The sequence below is a fragment of the Zeugodacus cucurbitae genome, chromosome 5 (assembly GCF_028554725.1).
Source record: "Zeugodacus cucurbitae isolate PBARC_wt_2022May chromosome 5, idZeuCucr1.2, whole genome shotgun sequence".
Lineage (NCBI taxonomy): Eukaryota > Metazoa > Arthropoda > Insecta > Diptera > Tephritidae > Zeugodacus > Zeugodacus cucurbitae.
In genome coordinates, this window is record NC_071670.1 from 72,743,528 (window position 1) to 72,769,748 (window position 26,221).

General features: G+C 36.5%; 1 protein-coding gene and 1 long non-coding RNA gene across 3 annotated transcripts in view; one reads left to right on the forward strand and one right to left on the reverse strand.

Moving 5' to 3' along the window:
- Nucleotides 1-26,221, reverse strand: part of LOC128922039 (uncharacterized) — a 275,031-nt gene that overhangs the window by 146,249 nt on the left and 102,561 nt on the right. The gene's annotated exons all lie outside the window — the stretch shown is intronic.
- LOC128922038 (neuronal acetylcholine receptor subunit alpha-7-like) overlaps nucleotides 1-26,221 on the forward strand; it is a 120,112-nt gene that overhangs the window by 30,955 nt on the left and 62,936 nt on the right. The window contains exons 5-6 of one of the 2 annotated variants that reach the window (XM_054231364.1): nucleotides 1,035-1,242; nucleotides 1,306-1,526. The exons of the other annotated variant lie outside the window; for it this stretch is intronic. The gene's annotated coding sequence lies outside the window, so the exon portion shown is untranslated. Of the gene's footprint in view, nucleotides 1-1,034; nucleotides 1,243-1,305; nucleotides 1,527-26,221 lie in introns of those variants that run through there. 2 annotated transcript variants of the gene reach the window in all.

Below are 26,221 nucleotides of genomic sequence, written 5' to 3' on the forward strand. Positions count from 1 at the left end.
GTTAAAAATGTTTCGAAATTTAGGTGCCAGTAGCAGCGCTTTGAAATAGACTCAGCGGTGTATATGTTAGCTTACCAACATAAACTCACGCTGCGTGGACGCAGTAACCTTGACCCAAAGCAAGCAGCATGTTCGAAATGGGAGCAAGAGCGAAAGAGGAAATGCAGGTACATACTTTCACTGGTGAAGCCTCAAGAGAGTTTATGAATACTGCAACATGTCGGCTGCAACAGAATCACCTACTACAATGCGCCGTCTCACGAAAGTGATTTTAATGAGTGGAACCGCACTGCAAAACAACAGATATATAAAGATATTTCCTCTTTCTCAGCACATCAAAAATTCAGTGAAATAGTTAAACGACCCCAAGGTTCAAATAAACTAAAAAAAAGAAAACTTCTTATTCCTCTTATTCGAGGAAAATATCCGAAATGGACTATTTGATTTCTTTAGATTCTTAAACTTTTTCCACTCTCTATGAAATGCGTTCTCATATTTTAGCCTGCAGTCGCAAATGACAAACTCACTGATCGACCAACACAGGATATGCAAAGAATAATTGAAAAGTTGCCAAGCACACACTCATTCCAGCAGGCAAATGTTACTCATGCGACCCGACGGTAAAGAGGGAACAACCCTACGAATTGTAATCAAGAAATTTATCCAACGAATTATCTGAAAGGAAACAGTGGAGCATCTCTTGTGCGTTTGTCCTGCGTTAGCGAGGTAGCGTTTTAGGTACTTAGGGGCCCCACAGTACGATAAGTTAGAGGAGATATCGTCAGTGAAGCCTCATAAACTATTGAAATTCACGACAGGCACAGGCATCCTGAACGAAGACTACTACTCAGGGAACACGTAAAGGTACTCCATTCTGGTATCGCAAAGGACCATAACTGGTCTATGCGTGGCCTGCAGGCCTACCAGACCAACCTAACCTAACCTAATTATCTGAAAGTATATAAATATGGATTACTGTAAAGAAAAGCTATTTTGCTTTCGTAACTAATATATTTTCGTTTTTTTTTTTACAGCCAGACAACCGAGCTGAACAACCTCTATTGGAGGCCAACTACTTCTCTGATCAGCTATTATTCACCTAATAAGCAATATAGAGGCTCTGGACAAATTGCAGAAAACAGTTTGAATTCACATCTGTTTGGATCAGAACACCGCTGAGATAAAGTGACCAAGCACTAAGGCAGAGATTCACACAACGAGGTGTGCCCCATGGGAAGACAAGTAAGTTCAGGTGTGATTCTTCAATTAAGATTGTTCACTAATTGTTTCATTTGTTCATTTCAGAATTCAGGAATTTGCAGTTACCGACAGGTCTTTAATAAAGGATTAGGTCGCACTGGTAATTGGGTGTTTGCGGATAAGATTTAGCATTTTGCTCTGAGAATCTTAATACCTCCCGAAGAGGAAAAGCAGACATCAATGAAAATTTAATTGAAAATGTTATTTATTGTATTAATTATATATCAAGCATATATATGTGTTAATTCAAGTGAAATACAATAATAAAAGAGCAATCCGTAAATGTTTACTTTATATCATGAGATTTGAAAATATAATTCCAGGTGAGATCTCATTTAGTATAAGGCTGAATGTTAAAATATGTCAACTGTAAACTCTACCACCAACATCATTGCTCGTACAATGAAAGTCCGGTCATGACCAGTTAAACTATTAAGAGAGCTTTCACCCATTACACTATAAAGTGGCAACAGTATCAAAGTTTCTCGGGCATTAACTGCATAAAAATGTGAAGAGCACTGTATAAACAAAAATCAATGAAATTAGTCATTGAAGCCCAAGGATTGCACCAAGCATGAGATCTACTGCAATGCGGGCTTTTGATTTGAATGAGTGTTGATGTCTTTTTATTTCTTTGCAATCACCCAATTTGTATGAGTTTAGAAAATTTAAATTGAAAAGAATTTTGGTCTATGTTTAAAATAATATAAAATAAAGTAATGTAAATGATCATTCTCAAACCTTTTCCGTAACAAATACAATGTGAATGCCACGCAATATATTGCGTTTGCAAGCAGTTATACATTCCAATTTGGGTCTAAGGTGCAAACTCATTTATTTTCAATTTCTCATCTGTTTGTATGACGATAATCCAGCTTTATGGCTACATAAATCAAATATTATTTTTAATTAAATTGCTTTGCACGGCAAAACGCGTTCGAAAGCAGTAAATTACTTTATACCCACATACATTTTAAGAAAATTATTAAACATTTCCCAGCACGCTTATAGGAGTTTACACATTCCAACAACAATCCCTAAGGTGTGCCAATATAAATCAATAAAGGTAGGTAATCTTAATCAGCGAGACAAGTTAAAAGCTAGTTCGGTGCGATAAAATTACCGAACAATATAAAAAAAGTAGTAATGAATACGGCATTCTACTTTAAGGTATTGTGTGGTAGTAAGTAAGAAGGTAATTATAAAAGAATTAACCTAACTGTAATAAAAATAACTTCTTGATTTGCGATGATAAAATTGAGTAAACTAAATGTGTACAAAATCCAGTGAATTGCTTTGCCAACGGTTGTTGATTGCTCTTCACTAGTTGTTAGCTTAATGGTCTCCTAATTCCATGTGCCAATGCTCAATTATTTGCTTTAATGCCAAGATGAAGATAAGCGGTGCGGTGACTTTGGCCGCGACTGTTCGTCAATCGTGAGAGTATCTGCTACCCTAATCACCATCATAAACACCAACCGCAGCTGTCGGTTTCCTTACATTGGATTAATATCGCTAATGATCGCTAATAATGAGCGCTTTAATGGCTGCGTTTTATGGAGTCACAGTTAATGGTTTAACGTCATCGTTAAAGGGATGTATATGAATGTATATATTGATCCATTAAAAATATCATAAATTACATTAGGAGCATGAAGAAGCTACTGCTACATTAGAAAAGCACCATTACCAATAAAAACTTCTAAAAAGTTCATAGTTTGAATTTCGTAAAAATTAATGACTTGCCCGTCTAAGTCTATTACGATTTAAAGTTTTTAAATTTGGTGCAATTACAACATCTAGAATATAGTTTTGAGTTACTTCCAAATATAGCAAAAGTCCTTCGCTGCATCATTAAATGCCGCGGCTTTTAAAATAAATGAGAAACTGGCACTTTGGCACAATGTAGGGAATACACAGAAATATAGCAAAAGGATTTTAAAGGTTATCTCAGCGAAACTCTGCGATGCCAAGAACTTCGACGATAAACTTTGCTCTCGCAGTGTTCAGGCAGGCTGTCAGGTGCATTGCGGCCAACGCGAAGTTTGAAAAACCAAAATGTCACTTATAACGGAATTTATGTGTTTAAGCATACTCTCTGGTGCGAATGTTTCTGGTTTGTTAACTCACAAGTAAAAGTTATCTCTCGCCATTAGCGAGTTTGTGTTGATGCAGCAGTTCAAGATTTTACGATGTCAGCTATAACATTAGTGCAACAAGTGGCAAGTGCATTCGATGTGATGCAACTGTCTCTGGGAACAGCGTGTTTTCCTATGTCCTGCCGGTGATTTGTTAGGGTATCGTTGCGGCTGTGATTGGAAATTAATGTCGCAAAGCGTTTGAAAAGCGCTGAGCTTGCGGGTTAAAGCAGTGGAAGAGGATAACCAAATGTCACGTCGAGTGTAGTGAAGTACCGAAATTTCATTTTGAGGAAACTGTATTTCATTTCAGAAGTTAAGATCTAAGCACAGATCTTGAAGAATAAACAATGTCTAAACCAATTTTTAATAGTAATAAATTAGAACACACTGAAATAACAACGAGGAATAAAGCTTTGCTACAACTCTTACTCAAGATTCTACATAACTTATGTGCCACGTAAGACTGTGTAAGCGTCTTTCGCATCCAATATTCGAAACAATAAAGTGTGTGCAATTGGAAGAGTGAAAATATTTTAAGTTTGAGTGCATTGTTGCAAGAATTATTTCACATCGATTGTGGCATGCAAATTGCGTTGCCTTCTTGTATTTCACAATTTCGCGCTTTTGTGGATGCCCCCACTGACAAATTCGTGTGCAAACGCGTTAGAGTTGGAGGCTTGTGAGGCATGTGAGCACGTCTGTTGATGGCTTATGCAATTTGTGTTACGCACATGCCACGACATCCGAATTTACTTCAACTGCTGCTGCAGTGGCATGCATAACTATGTTTCTTTGAAGTACATGCATTATGCCATTAGTCACTTAATTTGTAAATAGAATATCTTGGGACTTGCATACACTTACTCAGTGTCTTTCATGTCATACTCTCCCACGTGCACACCATATAGACATATATATAGAATATAAATATTCAAACACCTCCTAGTGTGTACTAAATTTCTGCAAGTCGCTAAAGTTTCAGTGAATAGGTTTGGGTGAACTGACGGGTAAAGATTGTTTGACCTATTATTCAAAATGAAAGACTTTTATAGAAGACTTCAATTATATGTAGTAGAGTAAATATATTTGAGTAGATGTGTACTAAAGGCGTATCCATGTGCGATACGTAAGGTTTCATACGTAAAAATTTTAATATTTCCTGTACTCCCAAATACTAAATATTTTTATACGTTTCAGCTGACTAAACTACAAAGAGTTTCGTTAATCTGCTAGCGCCTAAAAAGCTTCGTAGGTCTAAGCCATCCAAATATCATAGACTTTATTCATTCAAAGCCATGCGCATATTCCAATTTAATGAATGCGGTGTAATAAACAAATTTAGCAAAGAAGATTCGTTACGAGAACGTGATGACAGTAAAATTTCCTCCAGTGTCACATTCTTCATGAAAAGTACGCCTCCAGTTTGCTTGTGAGATGCAAGAGACCTACTGCTGCACAACTGCAGCACTCACTTACAGACTGACACGCATACACACTCTCTGAAATCCCAAAGCGGAACTCCTACGATGATTTGGGGAAAATGTACTGTTGCCACCAGAAGCTCAGTTGCCATAAAAATATGATGAATGTAGCATTAAATTCAATTTTGGAATCTCTTCTGTGAGTGAGTGGGTATCCGAAATGTTGCGTTTAAGTGCTGGCTGCAGGAGAATCAGAGTGGAAAGTATGTATAAAGTGAATTGCAGCAGTGAAAGTGACAAAGATGCCGACAGAGGCGAGCGGATGCGAATGCCATAAAATGTTTTACTGAGCATCAATGGCAGTAGCAGAATATACATACACGAGTAGATAAGTGCCTGTGGGTGGTCTTGAGGGTCTAATAAAATGAAATTCAATTGAAGTAATGCAAATGACTAAGAGGATGGTGCAATTTGTCAAGTTGATTGATTTTTCGGTGGAATAAAAGTTTAACAGAACTTTAGAGGAGGAATGTTCCAAGGAGCTGATCCATTTTTATTGAAAAAATCACATTCCAATTTAAGAAGATCTGCAAGATTTTGTAAGTATGTCTAAATAACGCTCGTATTAGCCTAATAAAGAATAAATTCCCTGCAAGTCGGCACTATAGAAATAAAATTAGTCATAAATGGAAAAAAGATAAAAAAATAATAATGATTGGTGCTAGTGCTACAACAAAGCAGATACTTGCTGACTAAGCCTATATTTAGCGTATATCCCAAAAAATATTGAAAGCGATTTAGCGAAATTTATGGCGATAGATAGTCAAGTTCAAAACTTCCGCCAACATATCATATTTCAAATGGTATCCACTTTATGGTTTAGCCTTACTGCCTCCTCCATAAAACATTTTTCTATTCTTCTGTCAGCTTCAACTGGTTGTTCACTTAAGCTCTGGCATTGATGAATCGACTTCGAGGTGTAATAGCAGCGAAAGCTACGCAATTGAAATCTGCGAAAAGCGAAAACCAGCGAATTTCACACAAAGGAATAAGCCTGCCAACCTGGCTGGCTGTAATCGCTTCAAGCATTCCCAAACAGAAATGCCAACCACTTCACAACAATGGGCGAGCGGACGATCCGCCACTTAGGCTCCACCGGAAATGACGTCGATTGCGAACGGAAACGGAAATTGCTTTCTTATTTCGCTGCTGTTACAGGCATTTCTTCGGTTTTCATTGCTCTCGACCATGTGTTATTCGCTGACCCCTCCATCGCTTAACCTCCATCCAGCATCGAAGCACACTACTGCTTTAAATGGTCAGTTTTCAACACTTTTGTCTTGTTTTCCAGGCCTTGCTGCTAATTTTGCTTCATTGCATTTGAAATCGTTTCGTTTGCTTGACTGCCCTTGAATGGCAATGCGCAATTACGTTTAGCTGTAAAAGTTTGCTTTCAACAATATCTGCAGTGCGTTCGTAGAGAAGCGAAAGGCGCAAGGGATTTTTTACAAGTTTACTAATTGTAATCTAAATAAATTAGTTATTTTACAAACGGATCTAAATAATCCTGTTATATTCGAATGGTATTCAAGAATACAAAGTGCAAATTTTCTCAGTCTCATCTAGCACATCTGAAGGGCATATTTTGAAAAAAAATTTGACTCTTCAGCTTTTCCAGTGAATAAAATATTTTACCTAAGGCTTTTAGGTTGATACATATCAAAATGTTATTTTTTCCATCTATCCATTTGGATTTCAAGCTAGAGTGTGAGAGCTGATTAAATCGGGCACAAATGACCTCCTCTACCTCCTCTATTATATGTTAATATTGTATAGTATTGTGCAAAGAAGCTTCAAGGTGGAAAAACTATCAACAAGCAATAAAATGAAATGAAAGTCAAATAAGCGCTTAACCTTAATCAATTTAAAAAAAATCCTCTTTGTAGACAATTTTCAACCAAGACACACCTAAAGTGTTACGGCAAGCATTAAGCAATATTCATGCAAATTTGACAATGAAGGTTTGCGAATAAAAAGATAAAAATGAAAATGAAGTTTCAAAAATGTTTCAAAAGCTTTCGACAACTAGATGGTATCAATTGAGGATTACTCCTCGGCTTGTCATCGGCTAATTTGCATGTAGATATGTATGTATGGATATACGCATATGAGGGTGAATAAGTTTATCCCTTTGATTAGGCAGGTGTGCATAGTAATTTGCATATATTTAAAAGAGGCATACAACTTGTTGCCTTGCACAATATCCCCATGATTATTCTAAAGAATTTTCAGTCTACTTATCGACTCGAAAAATGCTACCCTTCTTGCGAAATTTGGTTGGCTATAAAGGGAATGAAGATAGGGAAATATGCAAGAATTCAAATATTACCGGTTTTCTTTTTTCGAAAGAATGCATTAAGAAATAAGCCCATCGAAACTAGTACTAAGTGAAAGCACTTACTTATTGTTCGTTTTACGTTTTTAATGAAGTTGAAGCGCATAGAACTACTGAAGAACTCATATCGCTCCTTTCTAGCGAATGTTTACCTTAATGAGTGTGAAGCATAAAAACTGTAATATTAAGTACACAAATGCTTAGAAAAAAATTTAAACGAGTTTCTGTGGAGCTGACTGCCTTTGTCGACATCCTTCTCTTCACAAGAGGACGAGATGTCTTGCAAATATTTTGCTGTTTACTGCTTACTTTCCTTCTTCATTCACTGATGTGAGTATATGAGTCTAAGTATGCTATGCATAATTCATTTTGCTGCAGTTTAGCCTTTGCAATAGCAGTCATTCCTACAGAGAGACGTTTCGCAGTCTTCCGTCCTTTCGTCCGACTTCGCTCGAATCATTGCACTTGAACAAAGCAACAGCTGCTGCTGCTGCAACTGTGGCATTGAGAGGGTGTGAAGCGAAGTGCGAAGTGTCACATGTGTCAGTTGTTATTTGTTGTTGGCACATTCGCTCTCTTCTGGTGCACTCAAGTGTCCTTAAACATATTATCGACGTCATTCATGGCATTATAATGAGCAGTGTAAACACCATTAGTATCTCACAAGAGTCTTTTGTACAATAACTCTGAATAATTTAAGGCCGGCAGTTGAGAAGTAGAACGGAGCGCGAGTGCAGAGTGGAAGAGAATTAGGGAGGAAATAGGATTATGCTTACATATAGGGAGCAGCAAGTAAACTTTAAACCATGTGCTGAGATGATGATGTTATAGAAGCTCTTAATGGTGCTCACTTCCAAAAAAATGTACTTTGAGAACAGGCTTGATGAACTAAACCAAGCGTGCATTTTAGTTAGATTTCTGGACCCCAACTTGGCCTCACTATTAGCTAAGTACTTAAATAAGTTTAAATGTTCTAACTTAGAAATATTCCGAGACCACAATGCTTGCTACTGTTTCCTACTTATTTGTTCGATGTTCACTTTCAATTACATATTGAATGCAGTTTTGCGATACAGAAAGCAAATTCTTAAATAAGGAGATATCATTGGATACTTACATAGTTCAGTATGGTATAGTATGATAGTCAGCTTGGTAAGCCGGGCATTGAAAATTCAATTCAATAGCGAATTCATTGAACATTTGGGGCAATCGAATGGGAAATAATCGATACTTTGATTTTATGGCGCGTAAAAGTGCCATTTAGAAGACGTGAGGCACTAAAGTTGCTGGTGATATTGATGTTATTGATTTCGACGATTCGCTATTTCAAAGCTCACCGTCGCCTCATCAATTCTTTCACATTCCACCCTCCGTGTCCTCACGACTCAGCCTGTCCGCTGTTGATAAACTTTACTCTGTGTTTGTTGTTGTTGTAGTTATTTACATTTATTTAAAATTTTCCCCATTCATTCATCGTCTTGGTAATTCCTATGACTTCTTCACGTCGGCCAAACTTTAATTAAAATTGTATAATCGTAGCTCCATTGGTCTCTTTTCATATGCTCTGGTATAGTTCTATTCAGTTTTGACAGTTCTCGCAGCAAAGCAAGTAAAGCCAGCCAGCATTGGGTCTGGACCTTTAGCTCTTTGTAGATAAAATTATTCTCTTTCAGGGTTTTTTATATTCTTCTATCTTTCACACGATGGAAATAATGGTCAAACGCAACTGTTTGGCAGTTACCTTTCGGGTCCCAACCTTTTCGTAGCTGCATTAGAACTTTGTTTTTCGATTGCTTCCACCGTTCGCTTCAACTGTTTAGACAATAGTTCTTTCCTTTTAAATGTACTACTCAAGACTTCGTTTCACATTTTCAAAGTTTGTCTGCTAAATTTCTCAGTGACACTTTTCTCTGCCTATTGTTTGTGCTATTAACATAATTGATTTCTGTTGTTTATTATGGTTGAACGAGCGCTTCAGAGTGTGAAAGTGTTTGAAAATATTTGTAAATTTGACCACCTCCTTTGAGGTCAAGTGTCCGTTGTTGCACAGTTCGCCTGTCTTCGTTGACTTTGGTCACACGAATTTGTCATTTGAATGATGTGCGTATCATCCGCAAGCAGATGCTGCCTGTGTGTTGAGGTCTGGTTTTGATCGAGGACATTTAATCGATTTGGCATACACTTATGGTTCTATTCTATTATTATCTACATCTATTAATGAAATGGTGCGAATACACTACCCTCATTTATTGTAATGAGTTTTAGCATCGTTATGTAGAGCTGATGCAGATGTTTGTTTACTTGGGATTTTCTTCTTTGAAGTGTATATAGTTGGGAATGGAAATTCATAATTAAAGTAATTAATTTTGAAGATTTGATGCTTTAACTCCTGGAACGGCAATTTAATTTGTGGTGAATTGTAAAAGCACTCAACCATTTAACACAAAACATAATGAACTTGGTTAAAAGAAATCAGGCCGGTTTTCTTGTACATTAACATAAGAATAGAGAATAAAATGGAACATAAGTCGCAAAAATGCAAATGGGATATTTTATGCAGGAAAAGTCTTACTACTTCTATTTACTTTCGTGTTTATCTTCTGGTATCCGCTTATTAAGAACTCTAAACAAATCCGCAAAGTCCTCGTTTATCCTGCTTGCAATGCAATTTTTTGTTGTCTCTGTTACGGTAAGTTTCCGATCCATGAAAAACATGCCGCTATTACAAGGCTTATCGCAATACGAATGCGACGAATGGGAATGCTTAAAGATACACATTCACAGAGAAAAACGTGTTAACGACCTCTCGCATTGAGAGGAATAAAATCCTTCGTATAAATGGCGAATTGGCGTTCATGAAGTGAAGCACGGCTTATAGGAAATAGAAAACGCTGTTTATGGCAAATATCTACACCTATAAGTTCAACCACATGTTGCACCTATAAATTAAATTTGCAATGGATCGCGGTTGAAGATTTATATAGACATGCAAAACGTGTCGCAAACACAACTAAGTAGCGAATTTTCTACAGAAATGAATTGGTGTCTTCTGAATGAGTCTATTTACAAACATTTGTATGAGAGTCACGCGCCAACACTGAGCAACTTGAAATGAGCAGTAGCAGCTGAGGCGCGAAATGAAAATCTGTGAATTCGCCAAAATTTTCATTCATTATTCATAGGAGACGCATACTCATCTCACTTATGTTGGCTGAATTAACATTCTTTTTAGTTTTATTACTTCTTCTCCTCTTGTTATTGTACTATTTTTGCTTTCTGTATTCAATCCTTAAAGCTGAGTAGTTTGAGATAAAGTAATTCGTATACAAAACACAATTGGTAAAGTTTAAAAGCAATAAAATAGCAATGTAATTCATGCAGTTAGCAGATTTGCAAACAATTTGTGCTGTCGGTTGAATTTTTTTTCAAACGCCAGCAATGGAAAACTGAATATTTTTTCTTTGTATATACACAGCTCAACACCTTTTTTGGAAATGCAAGTTAAAGCTATCAAACATGAAAAGTTATAGAGCTAAGTGTTCTACTTCCGTTAAATGGCTTCTGCTGCTTACTCTTAAACGCCAATAATTAAAAAAATATTCCCATTGAAACTGATTAACAGCTTTGGTAAATGTAACCATAAAACAAAGTAATATGAATGTTCAATATGAGCCTCCTACAACCACTGGGTGCTCCCTGCTATGTAATAATATGTAATAGCGTATTTAACATATTTAACTGCCTGTTCTCAGTTTGATTGTTTACAACATGGGTACAGAGTATTCAACATGTCTTCCAGCCAAATCATTGCATTGCCCACTATCCTTGAACAAGGTCAAAATGCTGAACCAGTGTCTGTTAAAATATTTATTTAGGATAAAACTACTTGGAGTATAGACATTTTTCGTGAATCGACCTTTTTCGTGCCCTACACTTTGCGAAGCCCATACAACAACAACAATTCTTTGGAGACTTTCAATACTTTGTTTCCGTTCTATTTGTATATTTTATTTTTGTTGTATCTACATGTTGTATCTACATATAAAACATAAAATATTTTTAAATTCCTTGTCGCTTTGTTTTGTGACTGAATTTAATGAAACGGAACTAGTTTACAGTTGACTGGCTTAGTCTTACTACAGAAATATGTGAGTATAAATATATAAATATAAATTTATAAAAATGTGACCCTTAGCACCGAAATAAATTAGTTGTGTAGTTGTGTTAAAGTGTCTACTGTTTGAGATTCGAATATTTAGAATAATGGTGGTAAACAGGTAAATAATGATTTTTGTTCACAGTCGTAAATCACTTACCTTAGTTCTGTCCGATGGGTCAACATATTTGAAAATGCCGACCAAGTTAATATATATTTTTAATTTCCTAACGAATATACTTCACTTCAGAACACCTCATTTGTATGTAAATAGTAAGTATCGTCCCTTTCTTCTAAAGTTGCACTGGAATTTTATTTGCGCTGAAGACACGATGAAGAGAGAATAAATTATTCACAAATGATTACAATAAATTTGAAAAAAAATGATTCCATTGAAAATTAACGAGTAGTAAGAACACCATATTGTATAGAGGTTAGAAGAGGTAGAGAGTTGTTAATACCAAATGAAGAATCATTCACATATTGACCTTATTTGCTATACTAAAATATGTTACCAAGTTAATATATATTTTTAATTTCCTAACGAATATACTTCACTTCAGAACACCTCATTTGTATGTAAATAGTAAGTATCGTCCCTTTCTTCTAAAGTTGCACTGGAATTTTATTTGCGCTGAAGACACGATGAAGAGAGAATAAATTATTCACAAATGATTACAATAAATTTGAAAAAAAATGATTCCATTGAAAATTAACGAGTAGTAAGAACACCATATTGTATAGAGGTTAGAAGAGGTAGAGAGTTGTTAATACCAAATGAAGAATCATTCACATATTGACCTTATTTGCTATACTAAAAAATGTGTGTCTTCAATGCAGCTACGCGAAAAACATAAACACCCATATACTCTCATGGGCGTCAGTGTGGCTTAAATGAACGTAGAGTTTACTGTTGCGTGGCAGTTGCAAGTAAGGAAAGAAAAATTCGGTCACAGAAACTCTAATCTTGCCACATACAAAGTTAGCTAAACAAGAACCAATCGGTAATAGGTAGAAGCAGATAATTCTTGTTCCACGCATTAAGGGCACACCTAGTGTATTGGTCTAAAAAAAAGTGATTTTTGGGATTTTTTATTATTTTTTAAGTTATAGTCGATCTCCAACGGCGCGAAAAAGAGGTCCTTCACTGCTGCAGTGATTCCGGCCTTCTCCGTGGATCAAATCTAAAAAAAAAATTCTCCTTAAACTAGATAATATTGTCTGTACAATGACCTACGATAAAAAAAATCAAAAATTGACAATATGGTGGCGTTTTAAAAAAAATAGTCAAATTTTAACCAACATTTTGGTCGTTTTTGGCCTGCCAATATTCGATTTTTTGAGCAGATCAAAAATCGATAGGTCATTGTACGGAGAACTGCATATAGAACATGTAAAAAAAATTCGATAGTGATCGGATCATTTGTTTTTGAGTAATCACTGCAGCAAATTCGGAAAATGCTGTTTCGAGAAAAACGTGTTTAAAGATAAAATGATCGTTTTCACTGTTACCGAGCGGCTGCTCTTTAAATTTCTATAACTCAAAAACTCGAAACAAAAAACAAAACAAAAAAAAATGATTTTTTTGAAATTTCACACTAGGTGTGCCCCTTAAACAGGTGAAAGGCCATTGCACAAAATTTTCCAACATCAGTTTTAGGAAACACCAAAAAACCACAAAAAAGTAAGCAAAAGCAGAAGACCAAAGTGGATTTAAAAAGTTGCAGCTTAAACAAAACAAACTGATAAACGCATCCAAAGATAGGCCAAAGTACTTGAAATACAATTCTCTTTCAATTAGGTATAATTTCGAATGAACAAGAAACAAGTGTCGCAGAGGAAAATCAAATTTTCCATTTAATCCCACTTTCTCAATCTCGTTTTTGCGAAATTTGCATTGACTTTTACTGTTGTACTGTTGCTGGTTATTGTCGCATTTACATCGCTGGTGCCAGAATTCGCATTGTCTATGTTGCAACAATTGTTTCATTGATTGCTTCTGCTGGTGCAGCTTTCGCCAACGTTTCAAAATCTTTCAAACATAATTCTGCAATTTCTGCATCATTTCTTTTTTATCTTGAATGGCAAGCTGTAGCTGCATTGGTGTCGCTGTCATAACGGCAGCTCAACAGAACATACAAGAATGCAAATAAAGAAACAAAAGCAGTTGATGACTCCGTACAATGCCGTAAGTTCATATCCCAATTATAATCTCGGAAACTCAGTAGACTAATCTCACTATTCCTATGTTTGAATGTTGGGAAAGAGTTTTGTTAGTTGAAATAATTGTCATTTAATCTGCTAATCCTGGCATGTACACCAAAGCCTTTATCTGGTAACTTTTTGTCGAACATTAAATTGAAAAGTTTTTCCCAGCTGTCGAGGAAAGTGAAAGTGTAGCAACAACATTTTAATTCAATTAAGTTTTTTTTTGTGAAAAACAAACGACTTTCCTAGTGGCAGCAGCAAAATACACATCAACACATGGACACATAAACACATAAGACACATAAGTGGACACATAAGTTGAACAGAAAATGTGCAGACACCAGCGATAAGCACTCGTGTAACATACCGATTCTCAGCATCCACAAAACGACACATACACCACAAATGCTTCATTACACCCACACATTCCAATCTAAAAATACAACAAACGAGACAGCATTGCTGACAATACCTTCAACGTCACCAATGCATTCGTACATGCCACCTGCCACCTGCCACCTGCCACCTATGCGTACACTTTTCTCTTGCATGGAATGTGCACACAGCGTTGCAGCGTACAGCAGACCAATTGGTTGTAACAACAGAGATGCACTGACATGTTGTTTGTTGTTGGTGTTGTTATTGCTAAACCAGCACTTTAAAAGCCAAGGGATTGACTTTTTCTTTGCAATTTCCCTTTGACTTTCGCCCTTTACTTGCACTTTTGCAATTAATGTTGTTATTGTTGCTGTTATTGCTGTAGTTTTTATCACATCTATCGTCAGAAAGCGGTTTAGTGTTGTTTGTTGCTTCAAAGCCAACTAAATATACATACAATCCAGCAAACGATGAAAGTTTTCTGTTTCTCAGGTGTTAAGAGGTCACAGTGCCAAGAGGGCATCAAATGAGTTATCGATTGGAGGTGAGATGAAACAGGTGGGCGTGTTTATTTATACTTCTGTAATTGTGATGATGCTGCTGGTGCATCGAGTATTTGTGGTTATTGAGTCTAAATCGGCGACGTTTGTTGCACTTGTGGTGGTGTTCGCTCCATATTAATGAAATTATTGTGTTCTCTCTTAGCAGAGCCATTAGTTTTAAAGCTTAGACTTATTAATCAGTGATGACATTCTGATTCTTACTTACTAATAGAAAATAAACCCCTCATAGTTATGGATAGATAATAGTTCTCCTTCATTCGCTTTCTCCTCCCATATAATCGCTTACTCGTACAAAAAAATTGGGTCGAATTAATATATACATGAGAAACATTATTCATATGGATATGAAATAGAAAATGCTTCATTGCTACTCTTGTGCTGGAGAAAAACCAAGACAACAACAATCATTCATCTGCAGTGGCAACAAATCACATAGCTTATGCATTCACAGCAACATTACACGTTTGTTGGGACTTTGACTTGGCACTTACATTAACTGTAAACAATTGGCAACTAACAACAAGAACATGCAACAACTCCAACACGGCAACAAATGTAGTATTACTGCCATCCACCCTGTGTCATGGAGTGAACCCCAATGGGTGTGGGTAATACTTAGATTTGAATGAGAAGAAGGGGGAATACTGCATTTTAGACAGCGGTAATCCATAATGTCCCTCCTCCATGCATGCATAAATCACCGCAATCACATTTGGCACGCATTACTCATACTTGCAACATTCGCTGCACTGCTTGTGACTTTCGCATTTTGTGCTGTTTACCGTTTTTGCTTGTTGCCCTTAAGTTTCAACTCTCATTTGCAATTGCAGAAAATATGCATTTTGATGCTTGTTGCTGTCACTTTTGCTCATTTAAATGCAAAAAAATTCTACAAATGACAAATACGTCAAGTATTCAATAGCATGCGGTGCACTTTCAGATTACAAGTGCTTAGTGGCTGAAGTGCAGACCTTCTTAGTGGATTTGAAGATTTACCCTTGACACGCATTTTAACAATTCCATCTTTTTTGCTCTGAAACCAGTTTTTTTTTTATTCTAGAATAAGTACAGTAAGTTATATTCCTTAGAATTTCAGTTTAACTGTTTTTACAATCACGAAACCAACTTTTCCCCATCACTATTACTTCAGAAGAGTTTAAACAAAACGCAGCCACTCAAGTGTCATTATTTCTTATCTCACTCTAGACAGAGGCATCTCTTGTCCTAAGACGCTGAGTCTACATATTTTCTTGTCAAACAACTCCGCTTTGGTTAGTCATTTATTCTACAAAAAGTAAACAAAATGTACTTTAATAGGTCGGGTTGTTTATAATCGTCCTTTCCTTCTTCTCGTCCCCCTCGCTTCACTAGACCGACATGGGTTTAAATAATATTTGCAACAAGACAATTTTATCGCATATTCGTACACTAAAGTGACAACCTAAAGATCATAAATCACTTCCGGTTGAAGGGAGTGGCTTGTTTACTAATGCTTTGGTTTGCCATGTACAGTTGGTTACAGCAATAGACGTTTAACGTTTTATAAGATAATAAGTTTAAAGTTTTGCGATGAGTGGGAATGCAAACTATACATTTATTTTTTTATATCAAATAATGTGGGAGTCACCTAAGTGGATAAGCACAAGTGTTCGGTAATATGTAATGCTAATAAACAAATAAATCAAATCTGAAGAAAAATATTATTTTTTTTGCTTATTTACATTTTTGTTTCTGTTATTTAAAGAACATAGTATATGAGGGTTGCGAAAGTAGTAGATGGAGGGGAATGTTTAAAGTAAAAAAATTAGTGAATTAGCTCACCAAGAATTTTAGTACATATAAGTGTGTAGAGGACATATTCGACTCTACAGTCTCTTCGTGAATACGAAATTGTGAAAATATTAAATTCCCTGTGGTGCCGGTCGATGAAAGTTAAAGCAAACGCGCCTTAAAGCGCCAAAACTCCAAAGTTTTTTGGAGTAAAAACATGAACACCGTTAAGCAAGGTAAATGCCATGAAAAAGGAAACTTCTAAGTGCCGAAAGGGACAAAATAAACAATTTAACACCGGTAACTTAGGATGCGAAGATGCAGCAATAAAGCGAAATGCAAGCATTGGGGAAAAATACAAGGAAACACTTAAAGAGACGTTTAAGTACAATAACGACAACAACAACAATACCAGTAGCACTTGAACGACCACGCGGAGCGATTGTAGCAAATCAACTCCGACATTAGCAACACAATGAACAGTCTGAACTGCAACAAATGCGTTTGAGCAAAACGATGTAGCCTGTTGCGTTTGACTAGAAGTAGTAGATCGAAAGTCCAGAGAGAACAGCAAAAACTATCGAATAAAACCATTTTGTAAAATTCAACTTTCTTTAACAGAGAAAACATAAACACTGTAATTCGGAATAAATAATAAAATATGCAGAGTAAAAAAAGTTCTGCTCAAGCATCTCACGGCCGTCTACCAAACATTACTGTTGTAATGGTCATAAAATAGACAACTTTATACAAATCTCAAAGATAAATTACAAAATTAGAGGAGTAGAGTTGCTCCTCGACTAATCACACTTGAGCACCTACAAGCTTTTTAATAAGGATAAGAGTTCGACATGTCGTATACGCAACCTAAATTAAGTTAGCGCTACACATTTTTAAATTTGATCTCACTTGTGAAGGATGAATATTTTTTCAAAAAGATATTTTTACATTCGGATATTCTTGTACAGAAATGCACTGAGATATTTTATGTTACCTTTCTATAACTTTTCCTTATTCATATTCTCTCCTCTATTGTGGTAAGAGTATCGAACATAAGTTGGTTTTACTATTTTATTGCGGTGACTGTTGGATATGTACGCAGCATATGTACCAAGCACTCGTAAATACTCTCAACCGCTTCAGTGCATTTTGTTGCACTATAGCCTGGGTGTATTTGGACAGAAGTACTAGTAATACTGTGTAGTATTAGAGTGCATATCGGGTAGAGTTCAAAGCAACTTCCATTAGCAACAGATAAATTCTAAAATTCTTTGAGGTACATATAGGGACGCACCATTAATGCTGTATAACCAGTGTATAATGTGCTGTATTTTAAGGCCTTGGTGTGAATCTCGTTGATGGAGAACTTGCTATTTTCAATCACCCACTATTGATGGCTCACCAGCACTGAACACGAAACTATTGCAGAAGCCATTGAATTTTCAATTTTATTACCCTACCGTCTCGCCTCAGTGGTGGCTCCGCAAATATTGAAGCTGCAAGCAAAAGTCGGAAAAGCGGAATAACAAGCCACCAATAGTATATTTTCAGGCTTCAGCAGAGTTAGCTCTCATGGCGGCGATGACAGATGCAGCAACAACCACACATTTTATGGCATTTGTGCATTGGCGCCAAGCCCAGTGAGTGCCGGGAGCTTTGTTATTTTCAGCAACTCATATCTTCCCAAGTTTATGTAAATATTGATTTGAAGCATGCGAATGGCAGTGCACTTTGAAAGAGTTTGCGTCAGCGCCAAACCGAGCATTAAGAATGGAAAAGCGAATGGCATTGTAAAGCAAAGGAAGCAATTAAATCTGGGTTCGCTGAAAGCTGGCAAAAGTTGACAATTCCCGTGTGAAATGCCAAAGAGAAGGAAATTAGTTTTCCAATGTTTACTTCATTATTTCACAGACAAATTCTATGCTTAATATTAATTCACTACAGCCACTGTTCAACTTTTTCAGACACGCCTCTTTCAGCTCCGAACATGAAAAATGAGCTTTTAATTGCACTTTAGTATTTTAGCTGCGTTTAAGCCACCCCAGCACTTCATTGTTTCAAACTGCTCGAATCAAATCTCAAAACTCGCTTAATCCCTTAAATTTCATAATTGCTCAGCAATGGCTAACTGTGCATGGCAGCCCTGGGCACACTGTTTGTGCACTTTTAAAGCGTCGCACTGCGTCGGCCGGGCGCCTTTTCAAAGGCACCGACGGACAAATTACTGCCTGCCGGAACTGCGGCAAGCCAACTTCTCTTCATTAAATCTGCAAGCGACCAAATTTTTCTGCAGTACAGCCTTCTCTTTTAACCCTTTGCTCCACGACCAACAGTCCAAGGCCCAAAGCGACGGCGGATAATAAACGCGACGAAGTGAAACAGAGAGAGAGAGACAAAAAAGTCTGCTGAAAACCGTAAATGAGACGGCAACGTTTGCAGTTATTATTAATGCGATTATGCAGAGGCAACAATTTGTGAATGGTCGGATACACACGGTTCTGGGAAATCCATGCGGGCGCATAAGCATCACTTTTATATATATATATTATATAAGTTTGATATAGTATACATATCTCATATGAGTACATGCACAGGCAAAATTTCAGGTTATAACAAGATTATTTATCATTCACATTTCATATTCATATTTACATCTAATATTTCAGTTTTGATTTTATTTGTCGCTCATTTGTTATTGATTGCAAAATTTACAGAATGAGTGTCAGTGAATACCGATTTTATTGGCTGCATGGCTCAAGCACTATTTTCTATAAGCACGTACATATGTAAATGTTGCCACGTCATTACTGAAATGGTTATATGCCTACTCATATTTACTTAACGGAATTGTGCTGAATGACGCCACTTGATAAAGCCGAACAGCTGTGGCATCCATATGATGAAGAGTGAATTGCTGGCGTGATTTTAAATATTTTAGCATATTCTTTAGCATTTTACCCTCTTTGCTGAGCTTAAAAGTAAATTGAATGATGTAAAATGGAATGCATAATATATAAAGAACATTTTGATATTAAATTCATATCATACCATATACACAATTCATCTTATACTCTAAATATTATACGCGAACTTTCTTACATTCAATAAGTTCATCCTTTTTTACTCCTACTTAAACTGGTATATATGTATATTTGACATTTTGTTCGTTTTTTGTTAAAATGACCATATTTAAATATTTATTTTTAAGGTAGCTAACCTCACTTCAGCTTTCCAAACAGCTGTAAAAAAAGATATTAAATGAATATTACTGTTCAGTTTTTAAACCTTGTGCTACACGCCGAGCATACAAAGTTCGAACCAGTTATGAAGGCTTTTCTGCGAAGATTTAACTTCATTGTACTTGCATAGTAAACAATGTTACAGCATCATCACCACAAATTTCTGCTCGCACTTAATGAGTGTCATTTTCACTGCCTCGCACACATAAACATATTTTATTATTTACATTGCCTTTGAGTAGTGAACTTCTTAAGGCACTTAACCACTTGTGCTTTCACGACAAACTTCTTGTTTTGTCTCGTGCAACTGTTTTTCTTTATTTTTGTGGCGATTGCAAGAGGCTTCGTAGTTTTGTTGTGACTCTTAGTCTTAAAATGCCATAACAGAGGAACAGTTTGTATATTATTAAATGTATTAAAGTCCGGCATATCACTCGGGCATAGACAGAGTACATGCAATTACATTTATTATAAGCCGATATAGTTTTAATGTATTACACAACATTTTATGTGCAATGCCGTATATCACCGCTTGAATTGGTTGCCGGCAGGAATTTCCAATATTTCTCTTATTGCTTTTGCGGCAAAGGCCGCCGTAATCTTCTTGTCACATGCAAATGTAATAAACCGAACCGCAGTTGAGTGTAACGCAGACTAAGTTCAACCAAAAGTCAGCACCTCAAGCGTATGTGCACACTTGGAGGAACATATGGGTATTGGTGCATATTGCATTGCCCACGGCGTATGAGTAACATACTTCGACCAGCAAAAGAAACTTGGGATTAGTTAATATTGAGTGTACTTGTGTGTACTGAATCTTGTGAAGAAACTATATTTGAATTAAAGACAGACTTATGTGTAACTATAGTTTCAAAATGTTTGTGGTTTTATTAGAAAAAAAGTACATCACTTTCTACGGCTTGTAATGGATTTCGCAATATTTCAAATAGCTGTGGCGCATAATATTTGTTTGAAGACTGACATCAATTTATTAAATTAAATTTTCAATGAAACATTTTCCAAATATTCATATGGATGTGTCAGTTTTGCCAAGAAAAAACATGAATGGCAAAAAACTGAAACCGAAATAAAACCACGACGATATGTAAAATACAGTGGCAATGCAGTCTGTAGATTCGGTTGATAACCGTGTAGTTTGCAAGCGTCAGCCGCAGCCTGGCAGCAAGTACATGTCAATGACTTCTTCTGGGAAGCCTGCCAAACAGACTAGCACAGGCATAAATTACGAATAAAGACACAAGGACACTGGATACTCACAGGAAACTCCACACCGTATTCCAACAGATAACAAAGTTCCAGTCACAACTGTTGGCCAATTGCTACATTTTGATCACCTCTCTTCCTCCGCATTGCCTTCATCGACACAGCTGTCGCGACTGGCTTTTTGCGCCACTCGACCTATAGGCTGCCAGCTGCCGCCGTCACGGTTGAAGACGCTGTCACACTTTTCTCTGCCGCGGCACACTCTGAAGCAGCCAGTTCGTTGTCCTTTAATAGTGGGAATGCGAATATTTTTTATTTCTTTTATTTTACACGGAAGTTTTTTCGTATTTTTCCCTATTACTCTTTGTTTTTTTGGTCGATGCACTTTTTTCGTTTTTTTTTGTTAGTAGAAGCTGACAGCTGACTAATTGGCAATTATGTCATTCAACCACTTAGTTTACTTACATAAGGAGAGCAGACCACACTGCAGCAGAGAGAAGGCAACACTTCTGTTGACCGCATATCAACCAGTGGCTGTAAAACACAAGCGAACAAAAGTTTGAAAAAGCACTGTATTTGGCAAATACCACCATAGACAATATGACTGGGTGGGTGACTAGAGAGCCGAGGAGTGGATTCAATAGTATATAAAACGGTGATTTTCTATGCACATTTTTATTTTGCACGATTTATTAATAATTTTTTACTTCAGATAATAATAATTTGTATCATTTCAACAAGAGCAAGATAAATGTATTATTAATGAAGAATTTCTTCCACCAACTCAACTATGCAAGCAAACTCCCAGCTGTCACAGGCTCGCCAAGCATCTTTTTTCTCGTCATCTGCACATTCTTTGTTTATGCCATACACATTCATATGAGTCAGTATCAAATCCTATGTCGATTTGCATGTGAAAAACTTAACAAAGGTGGGCTCTTTAGAGACCACCAATCAATCACGCATCCGTTTTGCACTGCTCCACTTAGCTAAGACTTTCATGTCATGGAGTCTGTATGTAGATCTAACCAACAGGAAATACTTACTATGAGTATAGATGCCGCTGAAAAATTGCAAACGCTATTGCGGAATATTTGCTACATGTTACACATTTCATATTCACACGAATAGATATGTAGTCTCTTTTGCCAATTTGAATGAACAATCAAACGTTCTTTTGCCGATAGCCACAAACCCTGCTGACAGCATGGGAATTGGTGGCATGATTGCGGAACTTTGCAAATTTGTCGGCCGTATTCTGTTTTACAAATTTGAATTGCATATGAGAACAGTTATGCAGTGGCAGGCTGCAGTTACACACAGATGTCAGCCATTGAACAGGCCGAGTTATAGGGCTCGATTGCGGTTTGAATGCCAAATTTTTATGAGTGAGTGTTTTTCGGACAGCCACATACACTACCAGTTATGCGCTGTCCGTGTCTACTTTAATGATCATCATTAGAATGGTTTGTTATATAAAAAAACCTGCTGTTGTGATGCGGAATTGATATTGTCAGATAAGTTAAATATAATACAAAAGAATGCAGAATGCTTAAGGAAGGACCTATGATCCGATGCGAATGACTCCAAAATCTCTTCAAGTAAAAAATCACAAAAAAAAAAATCAAAATTAAACGGAAAAAGCAACCAAAGCAAATATTAATTTGCATATAAAAATATTATTCGAAAGGAGGAATAATAAAGCAAATGCTCTGCAACAAAATATGAGTCAACAACAAGTATATTTTTACTGTACCGCAATAAAAAGACAGTTATCGAACGGCTCAACAAACAAATGATTATAACAGGAGCTCCTTATGCTCCACAAACAAGGACACAAATGCAATGGTTAAACAGGAAAAGAACAAAAATACTGAGTAGAAGAGTTCAAGAGGAAGGATAATATACACCAACCTCGCGAGAAAAGTATTAAATGGTTCAAAAGCGCTGGTTCACTGACATCCAGAGAATAAGCATTTTTTGGTGTTTTGTTAGTTATCAAGGAAGCTGCCACAGGAATAAGGTAAGTTCACTATATGTGCTCGAACAACAAGGAAAACCACAGCTTCAGGTTCACAAAAGACATGAATATCTCCTACTCATTGCAGTTGGTGATAGAGTGGCAGACGAGATTTGGGTCAAAGTCTGACATGCTGCCGCAGGTAAGTATTCTGATTTGTAATTTTGTGTTTCATTTGAAATAATAAGGAGTTTTTTTTACTATTTCTTTGTATTCGAAAAGCTCAATTTCCAAGTGTGTATGTGAAAAAAATGAGAATTACAGTAATTTTGCTACTTGAACACTGATCCCCTGGATATCCTAAGAAGTGTTGCAGATGCACTTGAAAATAAAAAGAAAAAATTTCAAAAATTGTCGACACTTGCCTCGAGTTGCATTCAATGCGTCTGCTGCTTGCTTGCTGGAGAGTAAAAAAGAAATATTGCACTTGAAAGCCGCTGACAGATATTAAAAGTGTTAGCGGTAGAGCGGATGTGTACATACATACACACTTAAATATGTTCCGGCAGGTATATACAGACAGAGTACGTGAAGGCAGGCGTATGAATAAGTGAAGTCTGTGTGATAAATGGGTCTAAGCTACGTTTAAGTTTACCACAAAAAGTTACTGTTGTTACTCACAAGAGGAGCTTGAAACAAAAGAAAATGCAACACAAAAAGTTAATGAGCAAACAATGCAGCTCGTGTAGCTGAGCTCGACAATATGAAGGTTTCCGGCTATTGTTTGCCGGCTAGAAGGAAGTGAAAAATGAGGTGAGTAGGCAAATGCTTCAACATTTTCAATGTTGCATAAAAAATAAATATATTTGTGCATATGTATATACATGTAATTAAAATAGCAATTCAATCCAATTTTAAATTTCGTATTCTTAACATTATTCGTAGGAGCAAGTTTTGCCGAAAAATTTTTTGTAATACTGCTAAACTTCGCCAGTGGGTTTGTTGTAAAATCGAAAAAAAAGTTTTCAAAGAATTGTCATGGTAAGTAATTGGCCTTGAGGGATTTCCGTATAAAATATAAGAGAATTACTCTAAACGCTTTTGTCTTTACAATTTAAACTTGCAGCGTTCTTGCTAATCTCGTAAATCTCTTTTCATTCCCATTTTCTTTAACACAAAGTTATTATTGTTAATGGCTGCTTGGCAGCGACAAAACTCAAACTTTCAGCTACAAAACTGTAAAACAAAGAAGAAAAAGAAAAAGAAAGAAGAAGACTTTAGCATGCCTTTTCTCTCGTCAGTGGAATTTTCAATAAAATGCAAATGCTTCGTCAGAAAGAATGTGCTGAAGTAGTTTTTTAGCGAAGCGCTCACAATCATATTTTCAGGTATTACAAGTAAAAAAGCGCTAAGTTTGGATGCCCCCGAACAGTACAAACTGCAAACCTTTAAATTAATTTTTGTATATCTTGTGATGAAATCTCAGATCCTTCACTGACGTCCAGCTCACATAACGACATAACATCAACTACTTTTATGAACTTGTCAAACTTCAAAATCAATATTCCTATGCTCCCACACGGCGATAGTTCTTTGTTGTACCCAAAAGTAGCGAACAGGAGAGTAAATCAAAATGTTGTTGCAAATAATAACAGCTTTTCCGTTACAATAGCACCTTAATCGGGCTAACTTTATTGTCCGAGTAAAGCCAATCGCAGCGTATTTGCTGCGTAAAATCTTCTTCTTCTTCTTAACTGGCGTAGAAACCGCTTACGCGGTTATAGCCGAGTCCACAACAGTGCGCCACGCATCTCTCCTTTTGGCGGTTTGGCGCCAATTGGTAATACCAAGTGAAGACAGGTCCTTCTCCACCTGGTCCTTCCACCGGAGTGGAGGTCTCCCTCTTCCTCGGCTTCCACCAGCGGGTACTGCATCGAAAACTTTCAGAGCTGGGGCACTTTCATCCATTCGAACAACATGACCCAGCCAGCGTAGCCGCTGTTTTTTTATTCGCTGGACTATGTCTATGTCGTCGAACAACACATACAGCTCATCATTCCATCTTCTGCGGTATTCGCCGTTGCCAATGTTTAAGGGACCGTAAATCTTCCGCAAAACCTTTCTCTCGAAAACTCCTAGTGCCGTCTCATCGGATGTTGACACTGTTGCGTAAAATCTAGTTTAGATAAAATAACGGTATATTGCAAGAGTATACACAATCAAATACACATTTTCTTTTACGGTTGAGTAAGCGAGGAGGACACTCACAAAATATCGCTATAATATAAAAGCAATAACAAAAGCTACATAAAATTGATAGATTCGCTTTTTGATAATTTGCGGTGCGTTGTGTCAAAGTACAAAGAAAGCCACTGTGACTGAGACAAAAAGATATCACAGGCAGTAAACTTATGAAATTAATTCAATGCATTTGCATTGGTTTCCCTCAAGTTGCACCCTAGCTCCGTGAAACACTTAAATTTCTTTTCACTTTTCGATGACACTGCCTTTCATGCTATCATCGATGTTTTTCTTCTTTCCACTTTTTTCTCTGCCTTTCCACTGCTTCCGTATTTCTCAGCCACTTTTTTGGTGATTTTTCGGTTTAATATTTCACCGTCACGTATACGCCACGGCGGCGATGCTAAGGTGGAAGTGGCGTAACTGATTTATAGCGGTTAATAAATGAAATTGTTTATTATTGTTGGAGTATGCAGCTCGCCCATTATTTGTCAAGACAGACTACAAATGATAAATGCTGGAAGCACTCAAATCAAACACTTAACACATTAAAACAAATTGTGTGAAGTGGTACTTTTAACCGTTGCGTTTTAGGCATTTCAAATCTTTTGTTTTTGTAACATTTGTATTTCTTTACTTTTTCCCTATAAATAGTTAAACGTACAAAATATGGTTAAAAATAATTATCAAAAGACACATTCTGAAGTTAAATAATAGCCCTTGAAGTTTGATCTTAAGCTACTTTTCGGTTCCTGCGAAGCCTCACGGTCTCTTTTATATTCGCATAAAAGTATAATCACTTGAAATACAAAAGGGAAGGAAGTAATAAAGTCGAAATACTTCCGTTTATATATGTTTCCCAAAGATAATAGGGTCATGAAGAAATAAGTGGGAAATGTTGTCGTGAAGTCTGTGAAGGCAATGTAGCAACCATAAATTAGCGAAGCGAATATTTATATTTGTGGTTGACAAGATCTTTGTCATACATATTTCTAAGTATGTCATTAAAGTATTCTTTTCGTATTATTTTTCTAAATTTTGCATCTGAGAAAATAATATAATTAATATATTAAAAAGTTAGTTAAATATTAAAGTTAACAAAGGACCTCACTCCTATAGAACACATTCCTCTTTGGATGGCATAAGCCATAGAATTATTAATGAACACTTTTAGATTGATTGGAGTTTTTATGATATTACAGAAATCAGAGTTTCATCTTTTCGAAATAGTAAAATAAATATAGACGTCCTCAGTATTCTTCTAC